The following is a 16,569-nucleotide window of genomic DNA, read 5'->3' on the forward strand; positions in this document are numbered from 1 at the left end:
TATACAAATACAGTGAAAAAAAGTATATATATATTTATTAAAAGCCCACACGTTCAACTCACCTCCCACTAAAAATAAAGATAATAAAAATATACACATTTTGTGGTATGGTCTCTTTCAGAGAAATACAATCTATCAAAATATAAAAAAAAAAAACGATCAGTGAACACAGAAAAAAATTAAAAAAGACAAAATTGCATTTTTTCGTTCGCCTCAATACTGCAGAAAATCCTGTAAGAAGCGATGACCATGACATATGTGTCCCAAAATGTTATCAATAAAGTCCTCTTGCCCTTCAAAAAATAAGCCCCCACACAGCTCCATCAACCCGGAAACTGAAAATGTTACGGGTCTCAGAAAAAATGGTGACAGCATCAAAAAAAAGTTTTTTTTCTTTTGCCAAAACTATTGGAGAAGTTTGGTCTTGCTGTAATCACACTGAGGAGTAGGATCCTATTACCAGGTCATTTTTACCACACAATGTGCGCCGTTAAAACCGTTCCCAGAAAAACAATGTCAGGCTTTTTTTTTCGCACTTTTACTGCACTTGGAATGTTTTTCGCGTTTTCTAGGACTATGTGGTAAATGAATGGTGTCATTTATAAGGACAGCTCATCCTACAAAATAACAAGACCTCACACTATGTGGACAGATATCAAAAAGTTAGAAAAGTTGGAAAAAGCGGAGGAAAAAACAGAAAAAAAACATAAATTGGTTATGTCGGGAAGGGGTAAAGCTGAAGAAACGCATGTAAGAGCAGAATATGGAGGAAGGTCAGATATCACAGACTGGTGGATACTACCTGCTCCATCGCTGGCAGAATACTCCACCCCCATGGTGTCCGCTGATAACTTCTCTTGTAGCAACGTCTCCAAACTCTATAAAACATCGGGAACAGTCAGCAGAGGGTTTGATGATTGGCTCATATTGGCGATATACTCAGGGGCATTACTGGGGCCAGGGAAGATTGGGAATGAATAGCGTATTGACTGTTAGAGATGTGATCTCTTCCATTAAAGGGGATGTCTAGTTGGAACAAGTTATCACTGATCTCTGGATAGGTGATGACCTGTCCCAGTGGGAGCATCCCTTTATTATGTGGTATATATGGAGGATGTGATATCATGCAGAGTTCTAGCAGTATTACACTTCGGTCCGTTCTGCGTGCATCTGGGCCATTCCCTATGGAGGAGCGGAGCTGGGGGGAAATATCAGGATCTCGTCGCTGGATCCATCCAGATGGGAGATGTAACGAGTGCGGCGCCCCCCACTGGTGTCTCATGTGTTGGGGAATAATAACTTATTGTCTGGTAAATGTGCTGACTCCTGTCAGTTGTGGTCGCTGAGTGCGTGTGATGGGATGTGGCTCCGTCCGTTATATTATATCACGTCTTATACCTATAATCTCTCGCTGATCGCAGGTGTCTGTCTTCACACTCAGATGAGAAGGAACAAACTGACGATATAGGACTTTTTTTTTTTCCCAAATTCAAACCGAGCAATCCTATTGGCTGAGCATGAATGCAGTTACCATGGTGACAGAAGTAGCAGCAGATTTAAAGGGACAAAACACTAATATTGTACTAAAGTGTATTTTATTATATATTTCACATAACTGACTGGGTACACCTTGGTGCGGGTGGGATGGCTTTTTTTAAATCAAAAACCATGTTTAGTAAGTACCCTATATTATATATATTCACTATTGCTTTTTACTTACTTATAGCAGGGTATATGCTCATATTGTTTCTATCCTAAGTTTGACTATTTTCTAATAGAGACATGACCAGTCCTCTTTAGAATTTTATAGTGACCCCATTGAGGTCATGGACTGATATTGGGGATTGCAGAGTTGGGGCAAGGTAACAGGTGACAGTAAGTGACATCAAATGAAGGCTATGGTGCATACACAGTAAATCAGTCGTGTTATTCCACAGAAATGCTGTTCTATAAAACACAAAATATCTTCATATGGTGAGGAGTTGTGTTGTGTTTTCATCATTTACATTCTAGCGTGGTGATCACATAAAATGTAAAATTCCTATTAAATAATTACTGAATGACAGTAGCCTGTATCCCTGGAGGACAAGTCATTTACCGCTTCACCAGGTTTGATGTTCTAATGCATTTAGATGTTTCAGTATTTGTATATATGTATATATTTTTTCCCCCCTTAAGGGTATTCAAGCGCAGACAGTGACCAACTTCTTCCTCGCCTTTGAAGCACAGCTTTCAATTATTCCTGTCGTAAACAAGGTAAAAAGCTTAGAGCCGAACACTATCAGACTCCTTCAGTCCCGCAGCAGGTAAATCTGTGAACATCGCCGGCACTCCTGCTGTTCCTAGCACCGATCCCTCTATGAGCCGCTGTGCAGTAATGAAGGCAGGATTCACCCCAAACTTGCTCGTCTTTTTTTTCGATTTCCAGTTCTGGTAATTAGTTATACACATGTGTATATCCAGTGGTCAACTCAAAACCTGTGTATGGAAAATGAATTGTTTGCTGTATGCATCGCATTTGTAGCATGCACACTGTTCATTTCATTATGGAGCGGAGTAGGAGGAGACTTTCATTACTGTTCCCTTTACTTCCTCCCTGCTGATAGGAAATGCCATGCTGTTTGCTTGTGTCCTGTGATTACAGCAGCCTGCAACAGTTTTCAAGCGTGCACTTCCCGGCTCAGGCATCAAGCAGTAAATGATAAAATTAAAACGCTGCTATCCCTTTGTTAGTCACTTTTTTATCTTCTTCCCCCTTCTACGAATGCTGTAGTCCGTTATTCTAGAACTGCTCTGAAAATGGTTCTCTCTGGAGTGTTGGGATTTGGGTTTAGGGTGGGTTAGGGAATTGAAGTTCAGATACTTTGTTCATGTTTTATACTATGGAATTACTATGTCATGTGTGTTATTTGAAAGATGGAAAATTTGTGTTTGGAGTTTTGCAATAAAAATTATTTGATTAAAAAAAAATCATGAAATTAAAATTCCTCCCGTTCTTGAGAAAGAATAGGATTTTTACTAAGAGGTAAATTGCACGTTCCTTGTTTTACAGGCACTTTACATTTTTGCTAGTTTTGTGCGATTACACAATCCCTTTTAAAGGCCAGTGCCAGTTGTACATCTCTCCCTAAACTCTTGTTCAGCAATATATTTTATGCCAGTTTTATTATATGGTTTCTAGATTTTGTCCAGCTTTGATAAATAATTAGTATTTATACTTTTGCTTTTAGATAGACTTGAAGAATGCAGATCCGGAGAGGGTGGAGAAACAAATTGAGAAGATGGTTGACATTCCCGCCAGTGACTGTATCCGGGTACAATGCGCTCCAGATCAAAATCATTCCTGTAGGCAAATTTAACTTCGCTGTCTGTACCTTGTCTTTTATTTATTTTTTTCTACAAAACTTGGCTGGAAAAGGGGCAATGTAGCGAGGAATTCACATCAATTTTTGGTGTTAAAAAAACACGAAATTATTTTGAGACGCATCATTTTTGCGCAAAAATGTTCAGCTTCCTATTATACAGCACTCTTGCAACTTTTAGGAATTGGGCTTGGAAAGCTACACAGGTCTAAGAATGACTGGTGACGTTAAAAGTGGATAAAGATACACGGTGGCTCAGTGGTTAGCATTGGTGCTTTGCAGCACTGGGATCCTGGGTTCAAATCCCACCAAGGACGACATCTGCAAGAAGTTTGTATGTTCTCCCTGTGTTTGCGTTGGTTTCCTCCAGGTTCTCTGGTTTCCTCCTACACTCCAAAGACATACTGATAGGGAATGTAGATTGTGAGCCCCAATGGGGACAGCGATGATAATGTCTGTAAAGCGCAGCGGAATAGGATGGTGCTATGTAAGTGAGTAAAATAAATAAAGATGGAAGTGCTACATAAACATTTATCAAACATCGTGCAACTCTTTGATACATTTGGCACAAATAATGGTAACACAACCACAAGCAAAACTGACCTGAGGAAGTCGCTTTATGATACATTTTTCGGAAAGAATTTGAAAGATTTAAAGCGTTAGAAATGAACAAGATTATCCAATATCACAGAAAAAGGAAAAGTCTCCAGATGTCTTTATGCCGGATGCCGGTATGTGTCCATACCTAAAGAAGAGCTGTCAGAAGAATGGGTAAGGAATCCTTTAGTAAACATAAATATCCATAGGGGTTTTGAGTGTTAAAAAAAAAAGATCATCTGAAAGATTTTGTGATCTGCGTTTACATGATTGTAATAACATTACAGCCCCATTCAGACTTACAGGTTTTATCCATGAGAAACTGAGCAGAACGATATATAGGTTTGTGGGAGAAGATTCAGTATAAATTGTAATTCATTCATTAGATTTGAGAGTCCTCAGTGGTTGATACCTTTAATGGCTAACTGAAAAGATGGTAACAAATTGCAAGCTTTCCAAACTGCTCAGGCCTCTTCATCAGGCCGACCTGAGACCTGAGTAGTCTGGAAAGCTTGCAATTTGTTACCATCTTTTCCGTTAGCCATTAAAAGGTATCAACCACTGAGGACTCTCAAATCTAAATACTCTTCTATCTACTGGCTAACACAGTACAAAGATAGATATTTTTCCTGTATCAATTTATTCAGTGGAATCCTGCTGTTTGTATAGATGAGTCCAGTGGGCGGTCATGCTAGTGATTGACAGCTATCTTTGCCTGCATGGTCATACAGGGAACTGTCAATCACTTAGGACCGCCCACTGGACTAGTATACATACTGCAGGACTTTCTCTGCATAAAATGCAAGTCTTACTGACTCTCTTCCCACAGATATGTCTATCAGTCTGATCAACTTCTCTGCTCTACAACATCCCCCTACAGATCTTATACCATTTCAACATGACAGGTTCCTTTAATCACCTGCAGATGACATAAGTAGCCATGTTCTGTGTGGCTTACGGAGGGGCTTGATTGCTTGTCAGCTTCAAACAGGTTTCATTTCTTGTGATTCATTGGAGCCGAGGTCTAAACTGTATTAAGAAATTAATTTCTCTGTTTATTTCTATTAGATCTCGGCGAAGCTTGGAACAAATGTGGAAAGTGTTATTCAAGAAGTTGTCAGGAGGCTTCCACCGTGAGTATGGACTAATGCGGCTCTATCCATCTTCTCTTTATTAAAGGGAACCTGTCACCTTGAAAAATGCTATATACCTGCAGGTAGAGGGTTAATCTGCAGATAAATATTGTTACAATGTTGCCCGGCCGCCTTATTGATAATGCAGGTACCGGGAGAAAATGAACTTCTTTCCTCCCTGCAGCTGCCGGCCTTCACTCATCGTTGTGCACGGAGCGGCTACAGTCTTGGATCACAGCACCGCTCACTATATCGGAGGTGACGGCTGTAAACCTGGCCCGGATTTTGATTGACAGCTTGCTCTGCACAGATGCGCTGCAGAACCACTTACAATCTGAGTGAAGGAGAGTAGTATGTTCACAGATAGAGAATATGGCTCATCCACGTGCGGATCTGCTCCACGTCCGATTACATATTTGTGGGAGAAACCCTAGTGGCAGCCTCATATTTCTGACATGGATCCTCTAGCACTATTTATGAAACTGCGACTCCCAGCATAACTTGATGAGAGACCGTCAGCCTGCTGGGATCTCTAGTTTCACAAGCTGCGGACCTCCGCTCACTCCAGCACTGGTCGGCATTTTCAGCACGTGAACGTACGCCATGCTTTCCGGAGACACAAGGGTGTAGATAACTTTATCAAACCCTTGACTGTAAGTTTGCTGAACCCTAAGTGGATTCGATTGTTCCCACAGTTTCAGTTTTGGACCATTTAAGGGGAATTTACAGGGTTCTGGCCACTGACCAGGGGGATCAGTATCCCTGTATGTCTTTGTATATACTTGATAAAGACCTATAACAGGTCGAAACGTTATGTGATGGCAGAATAAACTTTGTCTTTTGGAATTCATCACCCTGGACTGAACGCGGTTTACTTACCTTTATACCCCTTAACAGGATGTCTTATTTTTGTGTTTTAGTCCCAAGATTGAAAAGGGCAGCCCTCTTAAAGCCCTGCTGTTTGACTCAACGTTTGATCACTACAGAGGCGTGGTAGCCAGCATCGCCCTGTGTGGAGGTGATGTGTGTAAAGGCAATAAATCGTGTCTGCCCACTCTGGCAAGTGCTATGAAGTCAATGAGGTTGGCATACTGACCCCAGAGGAAGTACCAGCTGAAAAACTAAGTTTTTTTTTTAATAATCTTATTAGCCTTTCCCTCTGTCTTCACCAATCAGCCCTCTGTATTGATGATCAGATCAAAGATCTAGACAGGGATTGTCTCACGCTGCATCTCCTTCCTGATTGTATCACTGAGAAGACAGAAGCTGCCCCATCCCATTCTCAAAGAAATGCAGAACCCAATGCATCTGCTGTCCGTGATCCGCTTATTGTCAGAGGATATCATTAGGGACTGCATTTTCTCATTGCTTAAGAAATTGTTGGGGGATCCTGCTAATCGCTGAATAATAAAACTGCAGCAACGCTCCATTTAAGGCAGTGTTTCCCAAACTCCAGTCCTCATGGCCCCCAACAGGTCAGGTTTTCCCCCCAACAGGTCATGTTTTCAGGATTTCCTCAGTATTACACATGTGATGAAAGTATCATCAAGGAATCAGGAATTCTCTCACCTGTGCAATACTATACAAATCCTGAAGACATGACCTGTGGAGGGCCGTGGGGACTGGAGTTTGGGAAACACTGATTTTAAAAGGGACTGTCAGCACAGAATGACTGCTGAAATCAAGTACAAGCGCTCCATGGATCACGGCGTGGGCCAATCATTTATATACACCTTCCCACCTGCTTGTTTTACCTCTGTCTCCTTCCTTCTCTGGTTCTATGAAGCCAGAGCTGTCAATCAAAGAAGAGGAGGGTGTGGATAGAGGGAAAACAAGCAGGTGGGAAGGTGTATATAAATGATTGGCCCTGTCATGAAGCACCGAGAGTTGGGACTTAGTTTGAATAGTCATTCTGTGCTGACAGTCCCTTTAGGTGGACGAGATCCAGATGCAGCTCATTTCACCGCGTAAGGTTGTTTGCCCACTATGCGCTCTCCACGGCGTCTCCAGACTCTGTCACGTCTGTCGCATGAGCTCAGTGTGAACTTGCTTTCATCTATGAAGAGCACAGGTCGCCAGTGGCGACTGTAATGCACACGCCCGGACAGACCGGCGTGTGCGTGTTTAGTGGTTCCACTGTGCCATGAACCGGAGAGTGCCTGGAGGGGCGTAACTAAGTATCTGCCCGATCCGACCAAGGTCCCACGACGGCATACGATGCCAGTGCACCAGGGAGGAACCGAGCAGAGGGACCAGGGTCTACTCCAGGTCAGACTCCGGACATGGCTGTTGACCCACACCGGGGAATACAGGAACAGGCAGACTAGAGCGCAGGCTGGGTAGGGTCCAGTACAGACTGGGAGACAAATTCAGAGCCGCAGATGCGGTAAACAAACAGAGTAAAGCGAAACCGCAGGTGCGGTAGACAAGGCTGAGCAGAGCAGAACCGCAGACGTGGTAGACAAGGCTGAGCAGAGCAGAACCGCAGATGCGGTAGACAAGGCTGAGCAGAGCAAAACCGCAGACATGGTAGACAAGGCTGAGCAGAGCGAAACCGCAGACGCGGTAGACAAAGCTGAGCAAAGCAAAACCGCAGACGCTGTTGACAGGGCTGAGCAAAGCGAAACCGCAGATGCGGTGGACAGGGCTGAGCAAAGCGAAACCGCAGATGCGGTGGACAGGGCTGAGCAAAGCGAAACCGCAGACGCGGTGGACAGGACTGAGCGAAGCGAAACCGCAGACGCGGTGGACAGGGCTGAGCGAAGCGAAACCGCAGATGCGGTGGACAGGGCTGAGCAAAGCGAAACCGCAGATGCGGTGGACAGGGCTGAGCAAAGCGAAACCGCAGACGCGGTGGACAGGGCTGAGCAAAGCGAAACCGCAGACGCGGTAGACAGGGCTGAGCAAAGTGAAACCGCAGATGCGGTGGACAGGGCTGAGCAAAGCGAAACCGCAGACGCGGTGGACAGGACTGAGCGAAGCGAAACTGCAGACGCGGTGGACAGGGCTGAGCGAAGCAAAACCGCAGATGCGGTGGACAGGGCTGAGCAAAGCGAAACAGCAGACGCGGTGGACAGCGCTGAGCAAAGCGAAACCGCAGACGCGGTGGACAGGGCTGAGCAAAGCGAAACCGCAGACGCGGTGGACAGGGCTGAGCAAAGCGAAACCGCAGACGCGGTGGACAGGGCTGAGCAAAGCGAAACCGCAGACGCGGTGGACAGGGCTGAGCAAAGCGAAACCGCAGACGCGGTGGACAGGGCTGAGCAAAGCGAAACCGCAAACGCGGTGGACAGAGCAGAGCGGGCAAGAACCGCCGGAGCGGTAAGCAAGGCAGAGCAGAGGGAACAGGGCTCTGTTCACACGGAACAGACTGGAAGGGAAAGGCAGAACCAGGTACACACAGGATACTTGCAATGAAGTAGCGAATGGACTCTAAACTCACAAACGGGAGTACAGAGACAACGAGTAGGAGATAGGTACGAGTTCAGATTCTGCAGAAAAAGGAAAGGTACGGACATAGAGAAAAACAGGAAACAGGTTAGAAGAGTATTCAGACAAGAACAGACACAGTAGCAAGATACAGGAGCGGGTCTAGGTAAACAGCCCCTAGAAGGTGGAAGGAACAGGCTAGGAGCGTGTTCACACTGGCCTGAAAATACAGCCTCCAGGATAGGCAGAAGACAACAGGCTAGAGAGCGTGTACAGACTGCAGGTTAGAGTACACAGGTAGGACACAGTACAGACACGGGAACAGATACTGCAAGACAGGTAACATACACAGGACCTGGCATGTCAGAGACAAGAAGCCAACTGACAGGGCAAGATGCTCAGGCATGGGTTAATTGGAGCAGCTGGTTTAAATACCAGGTGACAGACAGCAATAGGCTGAGGGCGCACAAGGGGTGTGCCTGCAGCAGGTACAAAAAGGAGGAAGTGATTGGGCGCCGCCCTTAAGCAGCAGAAACAGAGGCAAACAAACAGCATGGAGGGAAGCCAGAGAGACATTCTGGATTGGAGATCAAGTGCGCGCTCTTGCACAGTGGGAGATGGACCACTATGCAAGGGCGCCGCCAGGTATGTTGCAGCGACTTTGCCAATCCTGGTGTTCTGTGGAAAATGCCAAGTGTCCTGCACGGTGTTGGGCTGTGAGCACAACCCCCATCTGTGGACGTGGGGCCCTCATACCACCCTCATGGAGTCGGTTTCTAACTGTTTGTGCAGACACATGCACATTTGTGGCCTGCTGGAGGTCATTCTGCAGGGCTCTGGCAGTGCTCCTCCTGTTCCTCCTTGCACAAAGGCGGAGGTAGCGGTCCTGCTGCTGGGTTGTTGCCCTCCTACGGCCCCCTCCACGTCTCCTGGTGTACTGGCCTGTCTCCTGGAAGCACCTCCAGCCTCTGGACACTACGCTGACAGATGCAGCAAACATTCTTGCCACAGCTTGCATTGATGTGCCATCCTGGATGAGCTGCACTACCTGAGCAACTTCTGTGGGTTGTAGGGTCCGTCTCATGCTACCAGAAGTGTGAAAGCACAACCAACATTCAAAAGTGACCAAAACATCAGCCAGAAAGCATTGGTACTGAGATGTGATCTGTGGTCCCCACCTGCAGAACCACTCCTTTATTGAGGGTGTCTTAATAATTGCCAATAATTTCCATCTATTGACTATTCCATTTGCACAACAGCATGTGAAATTGATTGTCAATCAGTGTTGCTTCCTAAGTGGACAGTTTGATTTCACAGAAGTTTGATTTACTTGGAGTTATATTCAGTTGTTTAAGTGCTCCCTTTATTTTTTTGAGCAGTTTACTTTTTCCCCCACTGTATATAGAGAAGATGCACAGCCCAAAAAGGGTGTTCTGTGTACCTATGTTCCCTGGAACTTGTAGGGTCCTATTTGTGGACCTAGGAAGGGGAAAATATTAAAAAATTCCCAAATCACCTCCCAAACCAGTGCCCTCTTATACTCATTGTTGTGTATCCCGCCATTATTCTGACATCCACATCTGGCAGGGGTGTCATGTGAGCACTACTTCTTCTGGCTTAGATGAAATATGAATGCTGCAACCAATCAGAAGCTGCAACACTCATGCGTTGCCCCCACCGGTTGTTAACCTCATGTAACCAGTGGGGTATGCAGCGCTGGTCTGGAGATATCAATTTCTTTTAGTTTTCTCACCTCCCTTGGCCCATCAATAGTTGGTGTCTAGTAGTGGATAACCCAATTAAAGGGTTATTTCCCTCTCAGATATATCCACCGAATAAGCCATAAATGGCTAATAGATGTTGGCTCCACCTCTGTAGCCCCCCGCAGCTATCGAGATAAGGCTGTATCTCTAGGTAATATGAACATAGAAGTGGCTGTGCATGATAGGCTTTCTCCATTCACTTCTATGGAGGTTCAGAATAATACAAAGGGTTGTAGATGTGTTAATAAAGACTACAATGGAAGTCTACTAACAATACACGGGCACTGATTCCCTGTGGGCACCTGAGATCAGCCACTGAAGCTGTAGGGGGCAGTGTTAGCTTATATGTGCACATTTATATGGAGGGTGTTTGTACATATCCCTATGGACCTGTCCCACATCTATGGATTATTTTACATAAATGAACACTGTCCCATTGTGCAGCAAAGGTCTATACAATAAACTGTGTACACCGCTGTCTAATGAGGATAATAGAACTGTACTGGTTATTGTATCATTATGGGATCTAATTGATGGCTGTCGTAGCGCAGTGTTTTAATAATTAATTTCCTACATCTTTTTACAGAAAACCACATTGGCAGCACGGCATATACAGTAAAATGTCACATGCATATCACATCAAGTGAAAAATCCCCATGGAAATGCCTCTACTAAAGCACGCTGCTATAAAAAACACTCTGTAAAGTAAGTCCACGCTGCAGCATGAATATAACGGGCGAACTAGAAAACAGGTTTGGCAAAAAAATGTATCCATCAGATAGATGTCAACTGTATACTTTTATAATATAGATCTGGACAGGGGTATATATAGCATAGACAGGATTGGGTTTATTAAGGATTGCATTCATACGACAACCCTACAAGGGAACCTGTCACGTGAAAGAAAGGCTATTAACCTGCAGATATGCAGTTAATCTGCAGGTTAATGGTCAAATGTATATAGAGGTCTCAAAAAGTCAGAAATCATAAAGGGATCTAATAATAAAATGTAACCTTTATTTATACAATGCTAAAAAGACATATATATGATCTAGGACATAAACAAAAACTGCACCCAAAACGTGAAAATATATGAAATAAAAATATTATTTTTAAAACCAATTCAAATAGCTGTATGTGAACCTCTCTGATGACCCTCAAATGCTCCCATGAAGGGAGGAAAAAAAGCCCCATGTTTAGGAAGTTGGTGAAATGACGTTGAAGGGAAAGGATCTAGGCTGAGGTCCTGGACCCATGGATGAATGGCCTATGGAGTTTGAAGATCGGTTGATCACTGGGCTGGATAAATGTGCTACAGTTGTGGAATCTGTCGTCTGGATTTGATGAACTTTCTTAAGCACTGTTGCTACTGGATACCTGTGTCTCTATTGTTTTATCTTGTCGTCTGGAGGAGCGAGGAATGTGAATACAAACTATACTGGTTGGCGATACGAAACCTGTGAGCCAACCAAAAGTTGGGAAACAGTGAGTATCGCCTGGTACAAAGGCAGTTGAACTACCGCCCCAGGAAGGGTATCTTGTGCACTGGGGGCAATGTATTTTGTCCATTTACCTAGAGTTGTAGTAAAACCTTGGATGTAAGAGATAAACTATTGTTGCATCGTTAACTTGTCTAGGTGATTATTGCAACCCACAACCTCAGATCTTCACATACAGGATTAGAAAAACATTATTGTTTTCTTTCAAAAGCAATATCACATCTGTCCATAGATTGTGACTGGCACTGGACTTCAGCTCTACTGAAATAAATGGAGCTGAGCTGCAATACCACACTGAACCTGTAGACAGGTTGTGGTGCTGTTTTTAGACAAAAAACAAAAGTTTCTAATCATGGACAACACCTTTGAAGACTTAGGCTGCGTGCTCACTATGCGTTTTTCAAGCTTTTTTGCCGCCGAATTTCCGCAGCGAAAACGCTTAAAAAACGCTTGGTAATACGTGCCGCATGGTCCCCAATGATAATCCGCATGTGCTTTGCACATGCTGCGGAAATTTCCGCTGCGGCTTATCATTGCTGAAAAATACGCAGCATGTCCATTAATTTTGCGGACATGCAGCGTAATTGCCGCCATTGACTTGCATTGAATCGCTTGATATCCGCATGACTACATGTGCACATGCGGATATTAAGCGATTCAATGTGCGGATGGTACCCGGGTCTGGAGAAGAGGGGACTCGGGTACCATAGAACGTCGCGTGACCTGTCACATGACTAAATGACATCATGAAAGGTCCTTTCACACCACCGCGAGCCGTACAAGAGACCGGACGCAGCGGAGAAATGACCGGGGGCCATCAGAAGGTGAGTATAATGTTTTTTTTATTTTTTACCATTGTTATTCTTTTTTTTTAACTATTAACTTGGTCACACTATATAAATCCATGCCGGTTGCATGGATTTATATAGTGTGACCAAAATGTCAAGCACTTTTATAAGCAATACTAAAATCGCTTGGAAAAGCGCTTGATAACCCGCATGCAGAAATGCATGCAAAAACGCTTGACAGACGCTTCTACCTGGCAAGATAAACGCATGTAAAATCCGCATGCGTTCTTCCTGCCAGGGAGATGCAGCATTTCTGCATCGTGGGCACTTAGCCTTATGCAGTACTTCTCTCTTTTGTCAGATATTCAGGTGTAAAGAAACACTGCTGTACTCCCAGGAATAGCATTCACATTTTTACAACAGGTTCCCAGGGTCCGCCCGTGGTGTAGAGCTCCAGAGACATTTTTTTCTCTATATTATTAATTAACGCTTACAATATTCTAAATCCAGATGTAGCAGCCACTAATAAGACAGCTGTAGTCCACTACTAGCGCACAGTGATGTGGTGCGCTCCACTATTAGCATAGCACAGCATATGGCGGCTGCTATATCAGTACTCTAGAATCTAAAAAATTATTTCCATATTCTAAATATACATGAGTGCAAATAATAATTATTTTATAGCGCCAACATATTCCGCAGCAATTTACAATACTTGTAAAAACAATATCAGACATTACATCGTAACACATAATTCATCAAAAACTAAAAGGTGTGAGGGCCCTGCTCGCAAGAGCTTACAATCTATTACAAAATAGCGGGATGAGCAAAAGGGGCTTGTATTGTATAGTCCAGTCGTCATTGTAATAAATAGGGGTATTCACATAATGCTTCATGAACCAGTCATCAGCCAGTACCTGTATAAGGACAGATACAAAGTGCTACTGAGTGCACAGATTGTTGAGAATAGATGACAGAAGGTACAAGATTCTAAGAATTTAAGAAGAGAAAACAGGCAATGATTAGATTAGTGAGGTACTGTGATAGGCTAGTCTAAAGAAATGTGGTTTAAAACTGTGGATACTGGGAATTAACCAGATTGTTTGGGGCAATGCATTTCAGAGAACTGGAGCAGCATGAGAGAAGTTTTTGAGTGGGAGGTTTGGATTATAGAGAATGTCAGGATACAGTCATTAGCAGAACAGAAAACGGAGATAGGGTGGTAGACAGAGGTGAGGGAGGAGATGCAGGGTGGTACAGAACTGTGGAGAGTGTTGTGGGTGATATTGATAAGTTTATATTGTACTCTTTAGCAGATGCAACCAGTGCAATGAATGGAACAGGGTGGAAGCATCGGTGTAACAGCTGGACAGAAATATGAACCCCGCTGACGCATTTAGGATGGATTGGAGAGGAGAGTTTAGTAAGAGAGAGAATATTTAGTAGAGTTGCTGTAGTCCAGATGAGAATGAATCAGAGCAAGGGTTTGAGCATACAACCTATTATATCGGACGAGTGTTATCCTTGGTTTTCACGGATAGCCCTCGTATCCATGTTATTATATGGGGCTGTGCACTTGACCCAGTCATCCGAGGGGAAAAAAAAAAAAAAATTGGTAACATGTCATATTTTCATCCGAGTGTTGGATCAAAATTGGCAATGCAAGTCTATGGGTCCATGGAAAACATCTTACCTCACTCGGTAGACATCCGAATGTAGTCCGATGTCCACGGACTGCAATAAATCGAGAAGGGTGAACAACATATTTTTTCCCACCTCTTAATGTGACTGGAAAGCGTAAATGGCAGTGGATCAGGCCTTCCCTTGGCCTCCGGCAGCTTATCGGTACCCCACAATCGCCTTAGCAGGAACTGCTCCATTTAAATGCCGATGTCAGAAATTGACAGCAGAATCTAAATGGTTAACAGCTGCATTTGATGCTTAGCTCCGGCAATTGCTGTTTGAGACAGATGCCAGCAGTGTGACAGTCAGCGTTTACTGTGTGTGAACCAGGCACAGCTCCTGATCCCGCTTCACACACTCGGTCCCATTCTAAGGCAGAATTTTTAGGCGGGCATCTCACAGGGCAATATTTTGCCACCCATTGAGATAAACTTCTGACCGTCACCTGAAGCGAGATGCTAATCTGCAGTATATATATAGGACCAGCGACGGACAAATGATTGGTGCAACCTGTGTAGCTGCACAGGTGCCCAAATGATAAGGGGGCCACTACCACCTCCAAAGCAGCTTCTGTCAGGCACATTGAGCCATATACCTTTTGTTTGTGTTTGTGTGACAGTAATGGGGCATTGCCTCGCACCACTCTCAGAGGAGAGATGGTCGCACATGTGCAACTCACTCTCTTGTCTGCTATGACCTATGGAATCTGATTGGGCAACTGCTCCACTATTCCATGGCACTGGGTGTGACGAGTCACCCTAAGAGTGTGTGCGCACATCATCATTTTCGGAAACTAGAATGTATTGGCTCCTTCCAGGTCCTGACTGCAGGACTTGGAAAGAGCCCATGCATTCTAGCATCTTTTCTAGTGAGCCAGCTAGAATGTATGGGCTGCAGTCAGGACCTGGAAGGAGCCCATACATTCTAGCGTCTTTACTAGTGAGCCAGCTAGAATGTATGGGCTGCAGTCAGGACCTGGAAGGAGCTCATACGTTCTGGAAGATAGCAGAATCTATGGGGTCCTGTCAGGTTTATATTATTGGAGGCAGCAGAATCTATGGGCTCCTGTCAGGTTTATATTATTGGAGGCAGCAGAATGTATGGGCTCCTGTTGGGTATATATTATTGGAGGCAGCAGAATGTATGGGCTCCTGTCGGGTATATATTATTGGAGGCAGCAGAATGTATGGGCTCCTGTCGGGTGTATATTATTGGAGGCAGCAGAATGTATGGGCTCCTGTCGGGTATATATTATTGGAGGCAGCAGAATGTATGGGCTCCTGTCGGGTGTATATTATTAGAGGCAGCAGAATGTGTGGGCTCCCGTCGGGTATATATTATTGGAGGCAGCAGAATGTATGGGCTCCTGTCGGGTGTATATTATTGGAGGCAGCAGAATGTATGGGCTCCTGTCGGGTATATATTATTGGAGGCAGCAGAATGTATGGGCTCCTGTCGGGTATATAATATTGGAGGCAGCAGAATGTATGGGCTCCGGTCGGTATATATTATTGGAGGCAACAGAATGTATGAGCTCCTGTTGGGTATATATTATTGGAGGCAGCAGAATGTATGAGCTCCTGTCGGGTATATATTATTGGAGGCAGCAGAATGTATGGGCTCCTGTCGGGTATATATTATTGGAGGCAGCAGAATGTATGGGCTCCTGTCGGGTGTATATTATTAGAGGCAGCAGAATGTGTGGGCTCCTGTCGGGTATATATTATTGGAGGCAGCAGAATGTATGGGCTCCTGTCGGGTGTATATTATTGGAGGCAGCAGAATGTATGGGCTCCTGTCGGGTATATATTATTGGAGGCAGCAGAATGTATGGGCTCCTGTCGGGTATATATTATTGTAGGCAGCAGAATGTATGGGCTCCTGTCGGGTATATATTATTGGAGGCAGCAGAATCTATGGGCTCCTTTCGGGTATATAATATTGGAGGCAGCAGAATGTATGGGCTCCGGTCGGTATATATTATTGGAGGCAACAGAATGTATGAGCTCCTGTTGGGTATATATTATTGGAGGCAGCAGAATGTATGAGCTCCTGTCGGGTATATATTATTGGAGGCAGCAGAATGTATGGGCTTCTGTCGGGTATATATTATTGGAGACAGCAGAATGTATGGTCTCCTGTCGGGTATATATTATTGGAGGCAGCATAATGTATGAGCTCCTGTCGGGTATATATTATTGGAGGCAGCAGAATGTATGGGCACCTGTCGGGTATATATTATTGGAGGCAGCAGAATATATGGGCTCCTGTCGGGTATATATTATTGGAGGCAGCAGAATGTATGGGCTTTTGTC

The sequence above is a fragment of the Phyllobates terribilis genome, unplaced genomic scaffold (genome assembly GCF_046119375.1).
Source record: "Phyllobates terribilis strain yellow unplaced genomic scaffold, ASM4611937v1 Scaffold_317__1_contigs__length_2197502, whole genome shotgun sequence".
Taxonomy (NCBI): domain Eukaryota; kingdom Metazoa; phylum Chordata; class Amphibia; order Anura; family Dendrobatidae; genus Phyllobates; species Phyllobates terribilis.